At 48.9% G+C, this 15657-nt stretch overlaps 35 non-coding genes and 8 pseudogenes across 35 annotated transcripts; all 43 read left to right on the top strand.

Moving 5' to 3' along the window:
* The first annotated feature begins 14 nt into the window (after window positions 1-14).
* LOC149754094 (5S ribosomal RNA) lies at window positions 15-133 on the top strand. The gene has a single exon (XR_016410878.1). It is a non-coding gene; the product is annotated as a 5S ribosomal RNA (ribosomal RNA).
* Window positions 134-379: 246 nt separating this feature from the next.
* On the top strand, window positions 380-498 carry LOC149754093 (5S ribosomal RNA; annotated as a pseudogene).
* Window positions 499-745: 247 nt separating this feature from the next.
* LOC149754092 (5S ribosomal RNA) lies at window positions 746-864 on the top strand. The gene has a single exon (XR_016405266.1). It is a non-coding gene; the product is annotated as a 5S ribosomal RNA (ribosomal RNA).
* Window positions 865-1108: 244 nt separating this feature from the next.
* On the top strand, window positions 1109-1227 carry LOC149754091 (5S ribosomal RNA). The gene has a single exon (XR_016404319.1). It is a non-coding gene; the product is annotated as a 5S ribosomal RNA (ribosomal RNA).
* Window positions 1228-1474: 247 nt separating this feature from the next.
* On the top strand, window positions 1475-1593 carry LOC149754090 (5S ribosomal RNA). The gene has a single exon (XR_016405459.1). It is a non-coding gene; the product is annotated as a 5S ribosomal RNA (ribosomal RNA).
* A 247-nt stretch (window positions 1594-1840) lies between these two features.
* Window positions 1841-1959, top strand: LOC149754089 (5S ribosomal RNA). The gene has a single exon (XR_016405457.1). It is a non-coding gene; the product is annotated as a 5S ribosomal RNA (ribosomal RNA).
* A 246-nt stretch (window positions 1960-2205) lies between these two features.
* LOC149754088 (5S ribosomal RNA) lies at window positions 2206-2324 on the top strand (annotated as a pseudogene).
* A 247-nt stretch (window positions 2325-2571) lies between these two features.
* Window positions 2572-2690, top strand: LOC149754087 (5S ribosomal RNA). Its single transcript, XR_016407844.1, has one exon. It is a non-coding gene; the product is annotated as a 5S ribosomal RNA (ribosomal RNA).
* Window positions 2691-2936: 246 nt separating this feature from the next.
* On the top strand, window positions 2937-3055 carry LOC149754086 (5S ribosomal RNA). Its single transcript, XR_016405658.1, has one exon. It is a non-coding gene; the product is annotated as a 5S ribosomal RNA (ribosomal RNA).
* Window positions 3056-3300: 245 nt separating this feature from the next.
* LOC149754085 (5S ribosomal RNA) lies at window positions 3301-3419 on the top strand. Its single transcript, XR_016407767.1, has one exon. It is a non-coding gene; the product is annotated as a 5S ribosomal RNA (ribosomal RNA).
* Window positions 3420-3664: 245 nt separating this feature from the next.
* LOC149754084 (5S ribosomal RNA) lies at window positions 3665-3783 on the top strand. Its single transcript, XR_016405265.1, has one exon. It is a non-coding gene; the product is annotated as a 5S ribosomal RNA (ribosomal RNA).
* Window positions 3784-4029: 246 nt separating this feature from the next.
* Window positions 4030-4148, top strand: LOC149754083 (5S ribosomal RNA; annotated as a pseudogene).
* Window positions 4149-4393: 245 nt separating this feature from the next.
* LOC149754082 (5S ribosomal RNA) lies at window positions 4394-4512 on the top strand. Its single transcript, XR_016406082.1, has one exon. It is a non-coding gene; the product is annotated as a 5S ribosomal RNA (ribosomal RNA).
* A 247-nt stretch (window positions 4513-4759) lies between these two features.
* On the top strand, window positions 4760-4878 carry LOC149754081 (5S ribosomal RNA). The gene has a single exon (XR_016406736.1). It is a non-coding gene; the product is annotated as a 5S ribosomal RNA (ribosomal RNA).
* Window positions 4879-5124: 246 nt separating this feature from the next.
* Window positions 5125-5243, top strand: LOC149754080 (5S ribosomal RNA). Its single transcript, XR_016405064.1, has one exon. It is a non-coding gene; the product is annotated as a 5S ribosomal RNA (ribosomal RNA).
* Window positions 5244-5491: 248 nt separating this feature from the next.
* On the top strand, window positions 5492-5610 carry LOC149754079 (5S ribosomal RNA). The gene has a single exon (XR_016403217.1). It is a non-coding gene; the product is annotated as a 5S ribosomal RNA (ribosomal RNA).
* A 246-nt stretch (window positions 5611-5856) lies between these two features.
* Window positions 5857-5975, top strand: LOC149754078 (5S ribosomal RNA). The gene has a single exon (XR_016408253.1). It is a non-coding gene; the product is annotated as a 5S ribosomal RNA (ribosomal RNA).
* A 247-nt stretch (window positions 5976-6222) lies between these two features.
* LOC149754077 (5S ribosomal RNA) lies at window positions 6223-6341 on the top strand (annotated as a pseudogene).
* Window positions 6342-6587: 246 nt separating this feature from the next.
* Window positions 6588-6706, top strand: LOC149754076 (5S ribosomal RNA). Its single transcript, XR_016404800.1, has one exon. It is a non-coding gene; the product is annotated as a 5S ribosomal RNA (ribosomal RNA).
* A 247-nt stretch (window positions 6707-6953) lies between these two features.
* On the top strand, window positions 6954-7072 carry LOC149754075 (5S ribosomal RNA). The gene has a single exon (XR_016410867.1). It is a non-coding gene; the product is annotated as a 5S ribosomal RNA (ribosomal RNA).
* A 246-nt stretch (window positions 7073-7318) lies between these two features.
* On the top strand, window positions 7319-7437 carry LOC149754074 (5S ribosomal RNA). Its single transcript, XR_016406081.1, has one exon. It is a non-coding gene; the product is annotated as a 5S ribosomal RNA (ribosomal RNA).
* A 247-nt stretch (window positions 7438-7684) lies between these two features.
* Window positions 7685-7803, top strand: LOC149754073 (5S ribosomal RNA). The gene has a single exon (XR_016405264.1). It is a non-coding gene; the product is annotated as a 5S ribosomal RNA (ribosomal RNA).
* A 247-nt stretch (window positions 7804-8050) lies between these two features.
* LOC149754072 (5S ribosomal RNA) lies at window positions 8051-8169 on the top strand. Its single transcript, XR_016403216.1, has one exon. It is a non-coding gene; the product is annotated as a 5S ribosomal RNA (ribosomal RNA).
* Window positions 8170-8415: 246 nt separating this feature from the next.
* On the top strand, window positions 8416-8534 carry LOC149754071 (5S ribosomal RNA). Its single transcript, XR_016408252.1, has one exon. It is a non-coding gene; the product is annotated as a 5S ribosomal RNA (ribosomal RNA).
* A 247-nt stretch (window positions 8535-8781) lies between these two features.
* Window positions 8782-8900, top strand: LOC149754070 (5S ribosomal RNA; annotated as a pseudogene).
* A 246-nt stretch (window positions 8901-9146) lies between these two features.
* Window positions 9147-9265, top strand: LOC149754069 (5S ribosomal RNA). Its single transcript, XR_016404799.1, has one exon. It is a non-coding gene; the product is annotated as a 5S ribosomal RNA (ribosomal RNA).
* Window positions 9266-9512: 247 nt separating this feature from the next.
* LOC149754068 (5S ribosomal RNA) lies at window positions 9513-9631 on the top strand. The gene has a single exon (XR_016410856.1). It is a non-coding gene; the product is annotated as a 5S ribosomal RNA (ribosomal RNA).
* Window positions 9632-9877: 246 nt separating this feature from the next.
* On the top strand, window positions 9878-9996 carry LOC149754067 (5S ribosomal RNA). Its single transcript, XR_016406080.1, has one exon. It is a non-coding gene; the product is annotated as a 5S ribosomal RNA (ribosomal RNA).
* Window positions 9997-10243: 247 nt separating this feature from the next.
* Window positions 10244-10362, top strand: LOC149754066 (5S ribosomal RNA). Its single transcript, XR_016405263.1, has one exon. It is a non-coding gene; the product is annotated as a 5S ribosomal RNA (ribosomal RNA).
* Window positions 10363-10609: 247 nt separating this feature from the next.
* Window positions 10610-10728, top strand: LOC149754065 (5S ribosomal RNA). The gene has a single exon (XR_016403214.1). It is a non-coding gene; the product is annotated as a 5S ribosomal RNA (ribosomal RNA).
* A 246-nt stretch (window positions 10729-10974) lies between these two features.
* LOC149754064 (5S ribosomal RNA) lies at window positions 10975-11093 on the top strand. The gene has a single exon (XR_016408250.1). It is a non-coding gene; the product is annotated as a 5S ribosomal RNA (ribosomal RNA).
* A 247-nt stretch (window positions 11094-11340) lies between these two features.
* On the top strand, window positions 11341-11459 carry LOC149754063 (5S ribosomal RNA; annotated as a pseudogene).
* A 246-nt stretch (window positions 11460-11705) lies between these two features.
* Window positions 11706-11824, top strand: LOC149754062 (5S ribosomal RNA). Its single transcript, XR_016404798.1, has one exon. It is a non-coding gene; the product is annotated as a 5S ribosomal RNA (ribosomal RNA).
* Window positions 11825-12071: 247 nt separating this feature from the next.
* Window positions 12072-12190, top strand: LOC149754061 (5S ribosomal RNA). Its single transcript, XR_016401768.1, has one exon. It is a non-coding gene; the product is annotated as a 5S ribosomal RNA (ribosomal RNA).
* A 246-nt stretch (window positions 12191-12436) lies between these two features.
* LOC149754060 (5S ribosomal RNA) lies at window positions 12437-12555 on the top strand. The gene has a single exon (XR_016408106.1). It is a non-coding gene; the product is annotated as a 5S ribosomal RNA (ribosomal RNA).
* A 247-nt stretch (window positions 12556-12802) lies between these two features.
* LOC149754059 (5S ribosomal RNA) lies at window positions 12803-12921 on the top strand. Its single transcript, XR_016405262.1, has one exon. It is a non-coding gene; the product is annotated as a 5S ribosomal RNA (ribosomal RNA).
* Window positions 12922-13167: 246 nt separating this feature from the next.
* LOC149754058 (5S ribosomal RNA) lies at window positions 13168-13286 on the top strand. Its single transcript, XR_016405823.1, has one exon. It is a non-coding gene; the product is annotated as a 5S ribosomal RNA (ribosomal RNA).
* Window positions 13287-13533: 247 nt separating this feature from the next.
* On the top strand, window positions 13534-13651 carry LOC149754057 (5S ribosomal RNA). The gene has a single exon (XR_016403638.1). It is a non-coding gene; the product is annotated as a 5S ribosomal RNA (ribosomal RNA).
* A 246-nt stretch (window positions 13652-13897) lies between these two features.
* LOC149754056 (5S ribosomal RNA) lies at window positions 13898-14016 on the top strand (annotated as a pseudogene).
* Window positions 14017-14263: 247 nt separating this feature from the next.
* LOC149754055 (5S ribosomal RNA) lies at window positions 14264-14382 on the top strand. Its single transcript, XR_016407960.1, has one exon. It is a non-coding gene; the product is annotated as a 5S ribosomal RNA (ribosomal RNA).
* A 246-nt stretch (window positions 14383-14628) lies between these two features.
* On the top strand, window positions 14629-14747 carry LOC149754054 (5S ribosomal RNA). The gene has a single exon (XR_016404062.1). It is a non-coding gene; the product is annotated as a 5S ribosomal RNA (ribosomal RNA).
* Window positions 14748-14994: 247 nt separating this feature from the next.
* LOC149754053 (5S ribosomal RNA) lies at window positions 14995-15112 on the top strand. The gene has a single exon (XR_016403636.1). It is a non-coding gene; the product is annotated as a 5S ribosomal RNA (ribosomal RNA).
* A 246-nt stretch (window positions 15113-15358) lies between these two features.
* On the top strand, window positions 15359-15477 carry LOC149754052 (5S ribosomal RNA; annotated as a pseudogene).
* The last annotated feature ends 180 nt before the right edge of the window (window positions 15478-15657 follow it).

Here is a 15657-nt window from a genome sequence, read left to right as displayed (position 1 = left end):
GAAGGGCTTGTCATGGGTGCGATCATACCAGCACTAATGCACCGGATCCCATCAGAACTCCGCAGTTAAGCGTGCTTGGGCGAGAGTAGTACTAGGATGGGTGACCCCCTGGGAAGTCCTCGTGTTGCACCCCTTTTATTTTTTGCCCGTTTTTTTATTTTTTGATAAAATTTATTTTTAATTTTTCGGCTTTTGGCTTTTCCTCTTCGGATAATTTTTTTCCCCGAAAATAAACTGAGTCCGGAGACTGGCGATGCCATGCAGCATAGCGGGACCAGCGCGTTGAATCCTACGCCAGAACGGCCCCGCCGGCGCGAATGTCTCGGGCCGTCGAGGTCTGCTGCTTTGTCATAAAAGGAAGTTTCGAAGGGCATATCATGGGTGCGATCATACCAGCACTAATGCACCGGATTCCATCAGAACTCCGCAGTTAAGCATGCTTGGGCGAGAGTAGTACTGGGATGTGTGACCCTCTGGGAAGTCCTCGTGTTGCACCCCTTTAATTTTTTGCCCGTTTTTTTATTTTTTGATAATATTTATTTTTAATTTTTCGGCTTTTGGCTTTTCCACTCCGGATAATTTTTTTCCTCCGAAAATAAACTGAGTTCGGAGACTGGCTGTGCCATGCAGCATAGCGGGACCAGCGCGTTGAATTTTACGCCAGAACGGCCCCGGCGGCGCGATTGTCTCGGGCCGTCGAGACCGGCTGCTTTGTCATAAAAAGGAGTTTCGAAGGGCTTGTCATGGGTGCGATCATACCAGCACTAATGCGCCGGATCCCATCAGAACTCCGCAGTTAAGCGTGCTTGGGCGAGAGTAGTACTAGGATGGGTGACCCCCCAGGAAGTCCTCGTGTTGCACCCCTTTTATTTTTTGCCCTTTTTTTATTTTTTGATAATATTTATTTTTAATTTTTCAGCTTTGGCTTTTCCACTTCGGATAATTTTTTTTCCACAAAAATAAACGGAGTCCGGAGACTGGCGGTGCCATGCAGCATAGCGGGACCAGTGCGTTGAATCCTACGCCAGAACGGCCCCGGCGGCACGAATGTCTCGGGCCGTCGAGACCGGCTGCTTTGTCATAAAAGGGTGTTTCGAAGGGCTGTCATGGGTGCGATCATACCAGCACTAATGCACCGGATCCCATCAGAACTCCGCAGTTAAGCGTGCTTGGGCGAGAGTAGCACTTGGATGGGTGACCACCTGGGAAGTCCTCGTGTTGCACCCCTTTTATTTTTTGCCCGTTTTTTTATTTTTTGATAATATTTATTTTTAATTTTTCGGCTTTTGGCTTTTCCGCTTCGAATATTTTTTTTCCTCCGAAAATAAACTGAGTCCGGAGACTGGCGATGCCATGCAGCATAGCGGGACCAGTGCGTTGAATCCTACGCCAGAACGGCCCCGGCGGCGCGAATGTCTCGGGCCGTCGAGACCTGCTGCTTTGTCATATAAGAGAGTTTCGAAGGGCTTGTCATGGGTGCGATCATACCAGCACTAATGCACCGGATCCCATCAGAACTCCGCAGTTAAGCGTGCTTGGGCGAGAGTAGTACAAGGATGGGTGATCCCATGGGAAGTCCTCGTGTTGCACCCCTTTTATTTTTTGCCCGCTTTTTTATTTTTTGATAATATTTATTTTTAATTTTTTGGCTTTTGGCTTTTTCGCTTCGAATAATTTTTTTCCTCCGAAAATAAACTGAGTCCGGAGACTGGCGATGCCATGCAGCATAGCGGGACCAGTGCGTTGAATCCTACGCCAGAACGGCCCCGGCGGCGCGAATGTCTCGGGCCGTCGAGACCTGCTGCTTTGTCATATAAGAGAGTTTCGAAGGGCTTGTCATGGGTGCGATCATACCAGCACTAATGCACCGGATCCCATCAGAACTCCGCAGTTAAGCGTGCTTGGGCGAGAGTAGTACAAGGATGGGTGATCCCATGGGAAGTCCTCGTGTTGCACCCCTTTTATTTTTTGCCCGCTTTTTTATTTTTTGATAATATTTATTTTTAATTTTTCGGCTTTCGGCTTTTCCTCTTCGGATAATTTTTTCCCCCGAAAATAAACTGAGTCCGGAGACTGGCGGTGCCATGCAGCATAGCGAGACCAGCGCGTTGAATCCTACGCCAGAACGGCCCCGCCGGCGCGAATGTCTCGGGCCGTCGAGGTCTGCTGCTTTGTCATAAAAGGAAGTTTCGAAGGGCATGTCATGGGTGCGATCATACCAGCACTAATGCACTGGATTCCATCAGAACTCCGCAGTTAAGCATGCTTGGGCGAGAGTAGTACCAGGATGGGTGACCCTCAAGGAAGTCCTCGTGTTGCACCCCTTTAATTTTTTGCCCGCTTTTTTATTTTTTGATAATTTTTATTTTTAATTTTTCGGCTTTTGGCTTTTCCACTCCGGATAATTTTTTTCCTCCGAAAATAAACTGAGTTCGGAGACTGGCGGTGCCATGCAGCATAGCGGGACCAGCACGTTGAATTTTACGCCAGAACGGCCCCGGCGGCGCGAATGTCTCGGGCCGTCGAGACCGGCTGCTTTGTCATAAAAAGGAGTTTCGAAGGACTTGTCATGGGTGCGATCGTACCAGCACTAATGCGCCGGATCCCATCAGAACTCCGCAGTTAAGCGTGCTTGGGCGAGAGTAGTACTAGGATGGGTGACCCCCCAGGAAGTCCTCGTGTTGCACCCCTTTTATTTTTTGCCCTTTTTTTATTTTTTGATAATATTTATTTTTAATTTTTCAGCTTTTGGCTTTTCCACTTCGGATAATTTTTTTTCCACGAAAATAAACTGAGTCCGGAGACTGGCGGTGCCATGCAGCATAGCGGGACCAGCGCGTTGAATCCTACGCCAGAACGGCCCCGGCGGCGCGAATGTCTCGGGCCGTCGAGACCGGCTGCTTTGTCATAAAAGGGAGTTTCGAAGGGCTTGTCATGGGTGCGATCATACCAGCACTAATGCACCGGATCCCATCAGAACTCCGCAGTTAATCGTGCTTGGCCGAGAGTAGTACTAGGATGGGTGACCCCCTGGGAAGTCCTCGTGTTGCACCCCATTTATTTTTTGCTCGTTTTTTTATTTTTTGGTAATATTTATTTTTAATTTTTCGGCTTCAGCTTTTCCTCTTCGGATAATTTTTTCTCCCGAAAATAAACTGAGTCCGGAGACTGGCGGTGCCATGCAGCATAGCGGGACCAGCGCGTTGAATCCTACGCCAGAACGGCCCCGCCGGCGCGAATGTCTCGGGCCGTCGAGGTCTGCTGCTTTGTCATAAAAGGAAGTTTCGAAGGGCATGTCATGGGTGCGATCATACCAGCACTAATGCACCGGATTCCATCAGAACTCCACAGTTAAGCATGCTTGGGCGAGGGTAGTACTAGGATGGGTGACCCTCTGGGAAGTCCTCGTGTTGCACCCCTTTAATTTTTTGCCCGCTTTTTATTTTTTGATAATATTTATTTTTAATTTTTCGGCTTTTAGCTTTTCCACTCCGGATAATTTTTTTCCTCCGAAAATAAACTGAGTTCGGAGACTGGCGGTGCCATGCAGCATAGCGGGACCGGCGCGTTGAATTTTACGCCAGAACGGCCCGGCGGCGCGAATGTCTCGGGCCATCGAGACCGGCTGCTTTGTCATAAAAAGGAGTTTCGAAGAGCTTGTCATGGGTGCGATCATACCAGCACTAATGCGCCGGATCCCATCAGAACTCCGCAGTTAAGCGTGCTTGGGCGAGAGTAGTACTAGGATGGGTGACCCCCCAGGAAGTCCTCGTGTTGCACCCCTTTTATTTTTTGCCCTTTTTTTATTTTTTGATAATATTTATTTTTAATTTTTCGGCTTTTGGCTTTTCCACTTCGGATAATTTTTTTTCCACGAAAATAAACTGAGTCCGGAGACTGGCGGTGCCATGCCGCATAGCGGGACCAGCGCGTTGAATCCTACGCCAGAACGGCCCCGGCGGCGCGAATGTCTCGGGCCGTCGAGACCGGCTGCTTTGTCATAAAAGGGAGTTTCGAAGGGCTTGTCATTGGTGCGATCATACCAGCACTAATGCACCGGATCCCATCAAAACTCCGCAGTTAAGCGTGCTTGGCCGAGAGTAGTACTAGGATGGGTGACCCCCTGGGAAGTCCTCGTGTTGCACCCCATTTATTTTTTGCTCGTTTTTTTATTTTTTGATAATATTTATTTTTAATTTTTCGGCTTCGGCTTTTCCTCTTCGGATAATTTTTTCCCCCGAAAATAAACTGAGTCCGGAGACTGGCGGTGCCATGCAGCATAGCGGGACCAGCGCGTTGAATCCTACGCCAGAACGGCCCCGCCGGCGCGAATGTCTCGGGCCGTCGAGGTCTGCTGCTTTGTCATAAAAGGAAGTTTCGAAGGGCATATCATGGGTGCGATCATACCAGCACTAATGCACCGGATTCCATCAGAACTCCGCAGTTAAGCATGCTTGGGCGAGAGTAGTACTAGGATGGGTGACCCTCTGGGAAGTCCTCGTGTTGCACCCCTTTAATTTTTTGCCCGCTTTTTTATTTTTTGATAATATTTATTTTTAATTTTTTGGCTTTTGGCTTTTCCACTCCGGATAATTTTTTTCCTCCGAAAATAAACTGAGTTCGGAGACTGGCGGTGCCATGCAGCATAGCGGGACCAGCGCGTTGAATTTTACGCCAGAACGGCCCCGGCGGCGTGAATGTCTCGGGCCGTCGAGACCAGCTGCTTTGTCATAAAAAGGAGTTTCGAAGGGCTTGTCATGGGTGCGATCATACCAGCACTAATGCGCCGGATCCCATCAGAACTCCGCAGTTAAGTGTGCTTGGGCGAGAGTAGTACTAGGATGGGTGACCCCCCAGGAAGTCCTCGTGTTGCACCCTTTTTATTTTTTGCCCTTTTTTTATTTTTTGATAATATTTATTTTTAATTTTTCAGCTTTTGGCTTTTCCATTTCGGATAATTTTTTTTCCACGAAAATAAACTGAGTCCGGAGACTGGCGGTGCCATGCAGCATAGCGGGACCAGCGCGTTGAATCCTACGCCAGAACGGCCCCGGCGACGCGAATTTCTCGGGCCGTCGAGACCGGCTGCTTTGTCATAAAAGGGAGTTTCGAAGGGCTTGTCATGGGTGCGATCATACCAGCACTAATGCACCGGATCCCATCAGAACTCCGCAGTTAAGCGTGCTTGGGCGAGAGTAGCACTCGGATGGGTGACCACCTGGGAAGTCCTCGTGTTGCACCCCTTTTATTTTTTGCCCGTTTTTTTATTTTTTGATAATATTTATTTTTAATTTTTTGGCTTTTGGCTTTTCCGCTTCGGATAATTTTTTTCCTCCGAAAATAAACTGAGTCCGGAGACTGGCGGTGCCATGCAGCATAGCGGGACCAGCGCATTGAATCCTACGCCAGAACGGCCCCGACGGTGCGAATGTCTCGGGCCGTCGAGACCTGCTGCTTTGTCATAAAAGGGAGTTTCGAAAGGGCTTGTCATGGGTGCGATCATACCAGCACTAATGCACCGGATCCCATCAGAACTCCGCAGTTAAGCTTGCTTGGGCGAGAGTAGTACTAGGATGGGTGACCCCCTGGGAAGTCCTCGTGTTGCACCCCTTTTATTTTTTGCCCGCTTTTTTATTTTTTGATAAAATTTATTTTTAATTTTTCGGCTTTTGGCTTTTCCTCTTCGGATAATTTTTTCCCCCGAAAATAAACTGAGTCCGGAGACTGGCGATGCCATGCAGCATAGCGGGACCAGCGCGTTGAATCCTACGCCAGAACGGCTCCGCCGGCGCGAATGTCTCGGGCCGTCGAGGTCTGCTGCTTTGTCATAAAAGGAAGTTTCGAAGGGCATATCATGGGTGCGATCATACCAGCACTAATGCACCGGATTCCATCAGAACTCCGCAGTTAAGCATGCTTGGGCGAGAGTAGTACTAGGATGGGTGACCCTCTCGGAAGTCCTCGTGTTGCACCCCTTTAATTTTTCGCCCGCTTTTTTATTTTTTGATAATATTTATTTTTAATTTTTCGGCTTTTTGCTTTTCCACTCCAGATAATTTTTCTCCTCCGAAAATAAACTGAGTTCGGAGACTGGCTGTGCCATGCAGCATAGCGGGACCAGCGCGTTGAATTTTACGCCAGAACGGCCCCGGCGGCGCGAATGTCTCGGGCCGTCGAGACCGGCTGCTTTGTCATAAAAAGGAGTTTCGAAGGGCTTGTCATGGTTGCGATCATACCAGCACTAATGCGCCGGATCCCATCAGAACTCCGCAGTTAAGCGTGCTTGGGCGAGAGTAGTAATAGGATGGGTGACCCCCCAGGAAGTCCTCGTGTTGCACCCCTTTTATTTTTTGCCCTTTTTTTATTTTTTGATAATATTTATTTTTAATTTTTCAGCTTTTGGCTTTTCCATTTCGGATAATTTTTTTTCCACGAAAATAAACTGAGTCCGGAGACAGGCGGAGCCATGCAGCATAGCGGGACCAGCGCGTTGAATCCTACGCCAGAACGGCCCCGGCGGCGCGAATGTCTCGGGCCGTCGAGACCGGCTGCTTTGTCATAAAAGGGAGTTTCGAAGGGCTTGTCATGGGTGCGATCATACCAGCACTAATGCACCGGATCCCATCAGAACTCCGCAGTTAAGCGTGCTTGGGCGAGAGAAGCACTAGGATGGGTGACCACCTGGGAAGTCCTCGTGTTGCACCCCTTTTATTTTTTGCCCGTTTTTTTATTTTTTGATAATATTTATTTTTAATTTTTCGGCTTTTGGCTTTTCCACTTCGGATAATTTTTTTCCTCCGAAAATAAACTGAGTCCGGAGACTGGCGGTGCCATACAGCATAGCGGGACCAGCGCGTTGAATCCTACGCCAGAACGGCCCCGGCGGTGCGAATGTCTCGGGCCGTCGAGACCTGCTGCTTTGTCATAAAAGGGAGTTTCGAAGGGCTTGTCATGGGTGCGATCATACCAGCACTAATGCACCGGATCCCATCAGAACTCCGCAGTTAAGCGTGCTTGGGCGAGAGTAGTACTAGGATGGGTGACCCCCTGGGAAGTCCTCGTGTTGCACCCCTTTTATTTTTTGCCCGCTTTTTTATTTTTTGATAATATTTATTTTTAATTTTTCGGCTTTCGGCTTTTCCTCTTCGGATAATTTTTTCCCCCGAAAATAAACTGAGTCCGGAGACTGGCGGTGCCATGCAGCATAGCGGGACCAGCGCGTTGAATCCTACGCCAGAACGGCCCCGCCGGCGCGAATGTCTCGGGCCGTCGAGGTCTGCTGCTTTGTCATAAAAGGAAGTTTCGAAGGGCATGTCATGGGTGCGATCATACCAGCACTAATGCACCGGATTCCATCAGAACTCCGCAGTTAAGCATGCTTGGGCGAGAGTAGTACTAGGATGGGTGACCCTCTGGGAAGTCCTCGTGTTGCACCCCTTTAATTTTTTGCCCGCTTTTTTATTTTTTGATAATATTTATTTTTAATTTTTCGGCTTTTGGCTTTTCCACTCCGGATAATTTTTTTCCTCCGAAAATAAACTGAGTTCGGAGACTGGCGGTGCCATGCACCATAGCGGGACCAGCGCGTTGAATTTTACGCCAGAACGGCCCCGGCGGCGCGAATGTCTCGGGCCGTCGAGACCGGCTGCTTTGTCATAAAAAGGAGTTTCGAAGGGCTTGTCATGGGTGCGATCATACCAGCACTAATGCGCCGGATCCCATCAGAACTCCGCAGTTAAGCGTGCTTGGGCGAGAGTAGTACTAGGATGGGTGACCCCCCAGGAAGTCCTCGTGTTGCACCCCTTTTATTTTTTGCCCTTTTTTTATTTTTTGATAATATTTATTTTTAATTTTTCGGCTTTTGGCTTTTCCGCTTCGGATAATTTTTTTCCTCCGAAAATAAACTGAGTCCGGAGACTGGCGGTGCCATGCAGCATAGCGGGACCAGCGCATTGAATCCTACGCCAGAACGGCCCCGGCGGTGCGAATGTCTCGGGCCGTCGAGACCTGCTGCTTTGTCATAAAAGGGAGTTTCGAAAGGGCTTGTCATGGGTGCGATCATACCAGCACTAATGCACCGGATCCCATCAGAACTCCGCAGTTAAGCTTGCTTGGGCGAGAGTAGTACTAGGATGGGTGACCCCCTGGGAAGTCCTCGTGTTGCACCCCTTTTATTTTTTGCCCGCTTTTTTATTTTTTGATAAAATTTATTTTTAATTTTTCGGCTTTTGGCTTTTCCTCTTCGGATAATTTTTTCCCCCGAAAATAAACTGAGTCCGGAGACTGGCGATGCCATGCAGCATAGCGGGACCAGCGCGTTGAATCCTACGCCAGAACGGCTCCGCCGGCGCGAATGTCTCGGGCCGTCGAGGTCTGCTGCTTTGTCATAAAAGGAAGTTTCGAAGGGCATATCATGGGTGCGATCATACCAGCACTAATGCACCGGATTCCATCAGAACTCCGCAGTTAAGCATGCTTGGGCGAGAGTAGTACTAGGATGGGTGACCCTCTCGGAAGTCCTCGTGTTGCACCCCTTTAATTTTTTGCCCGCTTTTTTATTTTTTGATAATATTTATTTTTAATTTTTCGGCTTTTTGCTTTTCCACTCCAGATAATTTTTCTCCTCCGAAAATAAACTGAGTTCGGAGACTGGCTGTGCCATGCAGCATAGCGGGACCAGCGCGTTGAATTTTACGCCAGAACGGCCCCGGCGGCGCGAATGTCTCGGGCCGTCGAGACCGGCTGCTTTGTCATAAAAAGGAGTTTCGAAGGGCTTGTCATGGTTGCGATCATACCAGCACTAATGCGCCGGATCCCATCAGAACTCCGCAGTTAAGCGTGCTTGGGCGAGAGTAGTAATAGGATGGGTGACCCCCCAGGAAGTCCTCGTGTTGCACCCCTTTTATTTTTTGCCCTTTTTTTATTTTTTGATAATATTTATTTTTAATTTTTCAGCTTTTGGCTTTTCCATTTCGGATAATTTTTTTTCCACGAAAATAAACTGAGTCCGGAGACTGGCGGAGCCATGCAGCATAGCGGGACCAGCGCGTTGAATCCTACGCCAGAACGGCCCCGGCGGCGCGAATGTCTCGGGCCGTCGAGACCGGCTGCTTTGTCATAAAAGGGAGTTTCGAAGGGCTTGTCATGGGTGCGATCATACCAGCACTAATGCACCGGATCCCATCAGAACTCCGCAGTTAAGCGTGCTTGGGCGAGAGAAGCACTAGGATGGGTGACCACCTGGGAAGTCCTCGTGTTGCACCCCTTTTATTTTTTGCCCGTTTTTTTATTTTTTGATAATATTTATTTTTAATTTTTCGGCTTTTGGCTTTTCCACTTCGGATAATTTTTTTCCTCCGAAAATAAACTGAGTCCGGAGACTGGCGGTGCCATACAGCATAGCTGGACCAGCGCGTTGAATCCTACGCCAGAACGGCCCCGGCGGTGCGAATGTCTCGGGCCGTCGAGACCTGCTGCTTTGTCATAAAAGGGAGTTTCGAAGGGCTTGTCATGGGTGCGATCATACCAGCACTAATGCACCGGATCCCATCAGAACTCCGCAGTTAAGCGTGCTTGGGCGAGAGTAGTACTAGGATGGGTGACCCCCTGGGAAGTCCTCGTGTTGCACCCCTTTTATTTTTTGCCCGCTTTTTTATTTTTTGATAATATTTATTTTTAATTTTTCGGCTTTCGGCTTTTCCTCTTCGGATAATTTTTTCCCCCGAAAATAAACTGAGTCCGGAGACTGGCGGTGCCATGCAGCATAGCGGGACCAGCGCGTTGAATCCTACGCCAGAACGGCCCCGCCGGCGCGAATGTCTCGGGCCGTCGAGGTCTGCTGCTTTGTCATAAAAGGAAGTTTCGAAGGGCATGTCATGGGTGCGATCATACCAGCACTAATGCACCGGATTCCATCAGAACTCCGCAGTTAAGCATGCTTGGGCGAGAGTAGTACTAGGATGGGTGACCCTCTGGGAAGTCCTCGTGTTGCACCCCTTTAATTTTTTGCCCGCTTTTTTATTTTTTGATAATATTTATTTTTAATTTTTCGGCTTTTGGCTTTTCCACTCCGGATAATTTTTTTCCTCCGAAAATAAACTGAGTTCGGAGACTGGCGGTGCCATGCACCATAGCGGGACCAGCGCGTTGAATTTTACGCCAGAACGGCCCCGGCGGCGCGAATGTCTCGGGCCGTCGAGACCGGCTGCTTTGTCATAAAAAGGAGTTTCGAAGGGCTTGTCATGGGTGCGATCATACCAGCACTAATGCGCCGGATCCCATCAGAACTCCGCAGTTAAGCGTGCTTGGGCGAGAGTAGTACTAGGATGGGTGACCCCCCAGGAAGTCCTCGTGTTGCACCCCTTTTATTTTTTGCCCTTTTTTTATTTTTTGATAATATTTATTTTTAATTTTTCGGCTTTTGGCTTTTCCGCTTCGGATAATTTTTTTCCTCCGAAAATAAACTGAGTCCGGAGACTGGCGGTGCCATGCAGCATAGCGGGACCAGCGCATTGAATCCTACGCCAGAACGGCCCCGGCGGTGCGAATGTCTCGGGCCGTCGAGACCTGCTGCTTTGTCATAAAAGGGAGTTTCGAAAGGGCTTGTCATGGGTGCGATCATACCAGCACTAATGCACCGGATCCCATCAGAACTCCGCAGTTAAGCTTGCTTGGGCGAGAGTAGTACTAGGATGGGTGACCCCCTGGGAAGTCCTCGTGTTGCACCCCTTTTATTTTTTGCCCGCTTTTTTATTTTTTGATAAAATTTATTTTTAATTTTTCGGCTTTTGGCTTTTCCTCTTCGGATAATTTTTTCCCCCGAAAATAAACTGAGTCCGGAGACTGGCGATGCCATGCAGCATAGCGGGACCAGCGCGTTGAATCCTACGCCAGAACGGCTCCGCCGGCGCGAATGTCTCGGGCCGTCGAGGTCTGCTGCTTTGTCATAAAAGGAAGTTTCGAAGGGCATATCATGGGTGCGATCATACCAGCACTAATGCACCGGATTCCATCAGAACTCCGCAGTTAAGCATGCTTGGGCGAGAGTAGTACTAGGATGGGTGACCCTCTCGGAAGTCCTCGTGTTGCACCCCTTTAATTTTTTGCCCGCTTTTTTATTTTTTGATAATATTTATTTTTAATTTTTCGGCTTTTTGCTTTTCCACTCCAGATAATTTTTCTCCTCCGAAAATAAACTGAGTTCGGAGACTGGCTGTGCCATGCTGCATAGCGGGACCAGCGCGTTGAATTTTACGCCAGAACGGCCCCGGCGGCGCGAATGTCTCGGGCCGTCGAGACCGGCTGCTTTGTCATAAAAAGGAGTTTCGAAGGGCTTGTCATGGTTGCGATCATACCAGCACTAATGCGCCGGATCCCATCAGAACTCCGCAGTTAAGCGTGCTTGGGCGAGAGTAGTAATAGGATGGGTGACCCCCCAGGAAGTCCTTGTGTTGCACCCCTTTTATTTTTTGCCCTTTTTTTATTTTTTGATAATATTTATTTTTAATTTTTCAGCTTTTGGCTTTTCCATTTCGGATAATTTTTTTTCCACGAAAATAAACTGAGTCCGGAGACTGGCGGAGCCATGCAGCATAGCGGGACCAGCGCGTTGAATCCTACGCCAGAACGGCCCCGGCGGCGCGAATGTCTCGGGCCGTCGAGACCGGCTGCTTTGTCATAAAAGGGAGTTTCGAAGGGCTTGTCATGGGTGCGATCATACCAGCACTAATGCACCGGATCCCATCAGAACTCCGCAGTTAAGCGTGCTTGGGCGAGAGAAGCACTAGGATGGGTGACCACCTGGGAAGTCCTCGTGTTGCACCCCTTTTATTTTTTGCCCGTTTTTTTATTTTTTGATAATATTTATTTTTAATTTTTCGGCTTTTGGCTTTTCCACTTCGGATAATTTTTTTCCTCCGAAAATAAACTGAGTCCGGAGACTGGCGGTGCCATACAGCATAGCGGGACCAGCGCGTTGAATCCTACGCCAGAACGGCCCCGGCGGTGCGAATGTCTCGGGCCGTCGAGACCTGCTGCTTTGTCATAAAAGGGAGTTTCGAAGGGCTTGTCATGGGTGCGATCATACCAGCACTAATGCACTGGATCCCATCAGAACTCCGCAGTTAAGCGTGCTTGGGCGAGAGTAGTACTAGGATGGGTGACCCCCTGGGAAGTCCTCGTGTTGCACCCCTTTTATTTTTTGCCCGCTTTTTTATTTTTTGATAATATTTATTTTTAATTTTTCGGCTTTCGGCTTTTCCTCTTCGGATAATTTTTTCCCCCGAAAATAAACTGAGTCCGGAGACTGGCGGTGCCATGCAGCATAGCGGGACCAGCGCGTTGAATCCTACGCCAGAACGGCCCCGCCGGCGCGAATGTCTCGGGCCGTCGAGGTCTGCTGCTTTGTCATAAAAGGAAGTTTCGAAGGGCATGTCATGGGTGCGATCATACCAGCACTAATGCATCGGATTCCATCAGAACTCCGCAGTTAAGCATGCTTGGGCGAGAGTAGTACTAGGATGGGTGACCCTCTGGGAAGTCCTCGTGTTGCACCCCTTTAATTTTTTGCCCGCTTTTTTATTTTTTGATAATATTTATTTTTAATTTTTCGGCTTTTGGCTTTTCCACTCCGGATAATTTTTTTCCTCCGAAAATAAACTGAGTTCGGAGACTGGCGGTGCCATGCAGCATAGCGGGACCAGCGCGTTGAATTTTACGCCAGAACGGCCCCGGCGGCGCGAATGTCTCGGGCCGTCGAGACCGGCTGCTTTGTCATAAAAAGGAGTTTCGAAGGGCTTGTCATGGGTGCGATCATACCAGCACTAATGCGCCGGATCCCATCAGAACTCCGCAGTTAAGCGTGCTTGGGCGAGAGTAGTACTAGGATGGGTGACCCCCCAGGAAGTCCTCGTGTTGCACCCCTTTTATTTTTTGCCCTTTTTTTATTTTTTGATAATATTTATTTTTAATTTTTCAGCTTTTGGCTTTTCCATTTCGGATAATTTTTTTTCCACGAAAATAAACTGAGTCCGGAGACTGGCGGTGCCATGCAGCATAGCGGGACCAGCGCGTTGAATCCTACGCCAGAACGGCCCCGGCGGCGCGAATGTCTCGGGCCGTCGAGACCGGCTGCTTTGTCATAAAAGGGAGTTTCGAAGGGCTTGTCATGGGTGCGATCATACCAGCACTAATGTACCGGATCCCATCAGAACTCCGCAGTTAAGCGTGCTTGGGCGAGAGTAGCACTAGGATGGGTGACCACCTGGGAAGTCCTCGTGTTGCACCCCTTTTATTTTTTGCCCCTTTTTTTATTTTTTGATAATATTTATTTTTAATTTTTCGGCTTTTGGCTTTTCCGCTTCGGATAATTTTTTTTCTCCGAAAATAAACTGAGTCCGAAGAATGGCGGTGCCATGCAGCATAGCGGGACCAGCGCGTTGAATCCTACGCCAGAACGGCCCCGGCGGTGCGAATGTCTCGGGCCGTCGAGACCTGCTGCTTTGTCATAAAAGGGAGTTTCGAAGGGCTTGTCATGGGTGCGATCATACCAGCACTAATGCACCGGATCCCATCAGAACTCCGCAGTTAAGCGTGCTTGGGCGAGAGTAGTACTAGGATGGGTGACCCCTGGGAAGTCCTCGTGTTGCACCCCTTTTATTTTTTGCCCGCTTTTTTATTTTTTGATAATATTTATTTTTAATTTTTCGGCTTTCGGCTTTTTCTCTTTGGATAATTTTTTTCTCCGAAAATAAACTGAGTCCGGGGACTGGCGGTGCCATGCTGCATAGCGGGACCAGCGCGTTGAATCCTACGCCAGAACGGCCCCGCCGGCGCGAATGTCTCGGGCCGTCGAGGTCTGCTGCTTCGTCATAAAAGGAAGTTTCGAAGGGCATATCATGGGTGCGATCATACCAGCACTAATGCACCGGATTCCATCAGAACTCCGCAGTTAAGCATGCTTGGGCGAGAGTAGTACTGGGATGTGTGACCCTCTGGGAAGTCCTCGTGTTGCACCCCTTTAATTTTTTGCCCGCTTTTTTATTTTTTGATAATATTTATTTTTAATTTTTCGGCTTTTGGCTTTTCCACTCCGGATAATTTTTTTCCTCCGAAAATAAACTGAGTTCGGAGACTGGCGGTGCCATGCAGCATAGCGGGACCGGCGCGTTGAATTTTACGCCAGAACGGCCCCGGCGGCGCGAATGTCTCGGGCCGTCGAGACCGGCTGCTTTGTCATAAAAAGGAGTTTCGAAGGGCTTGTCATGGGTGCGATCATACCAGCACTAATGCGCCGGATCCCATCAGAACTCCGCAGTTAAGCTTGCTTGGGCGAGAGTAGTACTAGGATGGGTGACCCCCCAGGAAGTCCTCGTGTTGCACCCCTTTTATTTTTTGCCCTTTTTTTATTTTTTGATAATATTTATTTTTAATTTTTCAGCTTTTGGCTTTTCCACTTCGAATAATTTTTTTTCCACAAAAATAAATTGAGTCCGGAGACTGGCGGTGCCATGCAGCATAGCGGGACCAGCGCGTTGAATCCTACGCCAGAACGGCCCCGGCGGCGCGAATGTCTCGGGCCGTCGAGACCGGCTGCTTTGTCATAAAAGGGAGTTTCGAAGGGCTTGTCATGGGTGCGATCATACCAGCACTAATGCACCGGATCCCATCAGAACTCCGCAGTTAAGCGTGCTTGGGCGAGAGTAGCACTAGGATGGGTGACCACCTGGGAAGTCCTCGTGTTGCACCCCTTTTATTTTTTGCCCCTTTTTTTATTTTTTGATAATATTTATTTTTAATTTTTCGGCTTTTGGCTTTTCCGCTTCGGATAATTTTTTTTCTCCGAAAATAAACTGAGTCCGAAGACTGGCGGTGCCATGCAGCATAGCGGGACCAGCGCGTTGAATCCTACGCCAGAACGGCCCCGGCGGTGCGAATGTCTCGGGCCGTCGAGACCTGCTGCTTTGTCATAAAAGGGAGTTTCGAAGGGCTTGTCATGGGTGCGATCATACCAGCACTAATGCACCGGATCCCATCAGAACTCCGCAGTTAAGCGTGCTTGGGCGAGAGTAGTACTAGGATGGGTGACCCCTGGGAAGTCCTCGTGTTGCACCCCTTTTATTTTTTGCCCGCTTTTTTATTTTTTGATAATATTTATTTTTAATTTTTCGGCTTTCGGCTTTTTCTCTTTGGATAATTTTTTTCTCCGAAAATAAACTGAGTCCGGGGACTGGCGGTGCCATGCAGCATAGCGGGACCAGCGCGTTGAATCCTACGCCAGAACGGCCCCGCCGGCGCGAATGTCTCGGGCCGTCGAGGTCTGCTGCTTCGTCATAAAAGGAAGTTTCGAAGGGCATATCATGGGTGCGATCATACCAGCACTAATGCACCGGATTCCATCAGAACTCCGCAGTTAAGCATGCTTGGGCGAGAGTAGTACTGGGATGTGTGACCCTCTGGGAAGTCCTCGTGTTGCACCCCTTTAATTTTTTGCCCGCTTTTTTATTTTTTGATAATATTTATTTTTAATTTTTTGGCTTTTGGCTTTTCCACTCCGGATAATTTTTTTCCTCCGAAAATAAACTGAGTTCGGAGACTGGCGGTGCCATGCAGCATAGCGGGACCAGCGCGTTGAATTTTACGCCAGAACGGCCCCGGCGG

This window comes from Phoenix dactylifera, chromosome 4, assembly GCF_051530095.1.
Source record: "Phoenix dactylifera cultivar Ajwa chromosome 4, Ajwa_hap1_PhDact_Kaust_v1.1, whole genome shotgun sequence".
NCBI lineage: Eukaryota > Viridiplantae > Streptophyta > Magnoliopsida > Arecales > Arecaceae > Phoenix > Phoenix dactylifera.
This window is presented reverse-complemented; position numbering and strand designations above follow the sequence as displayed.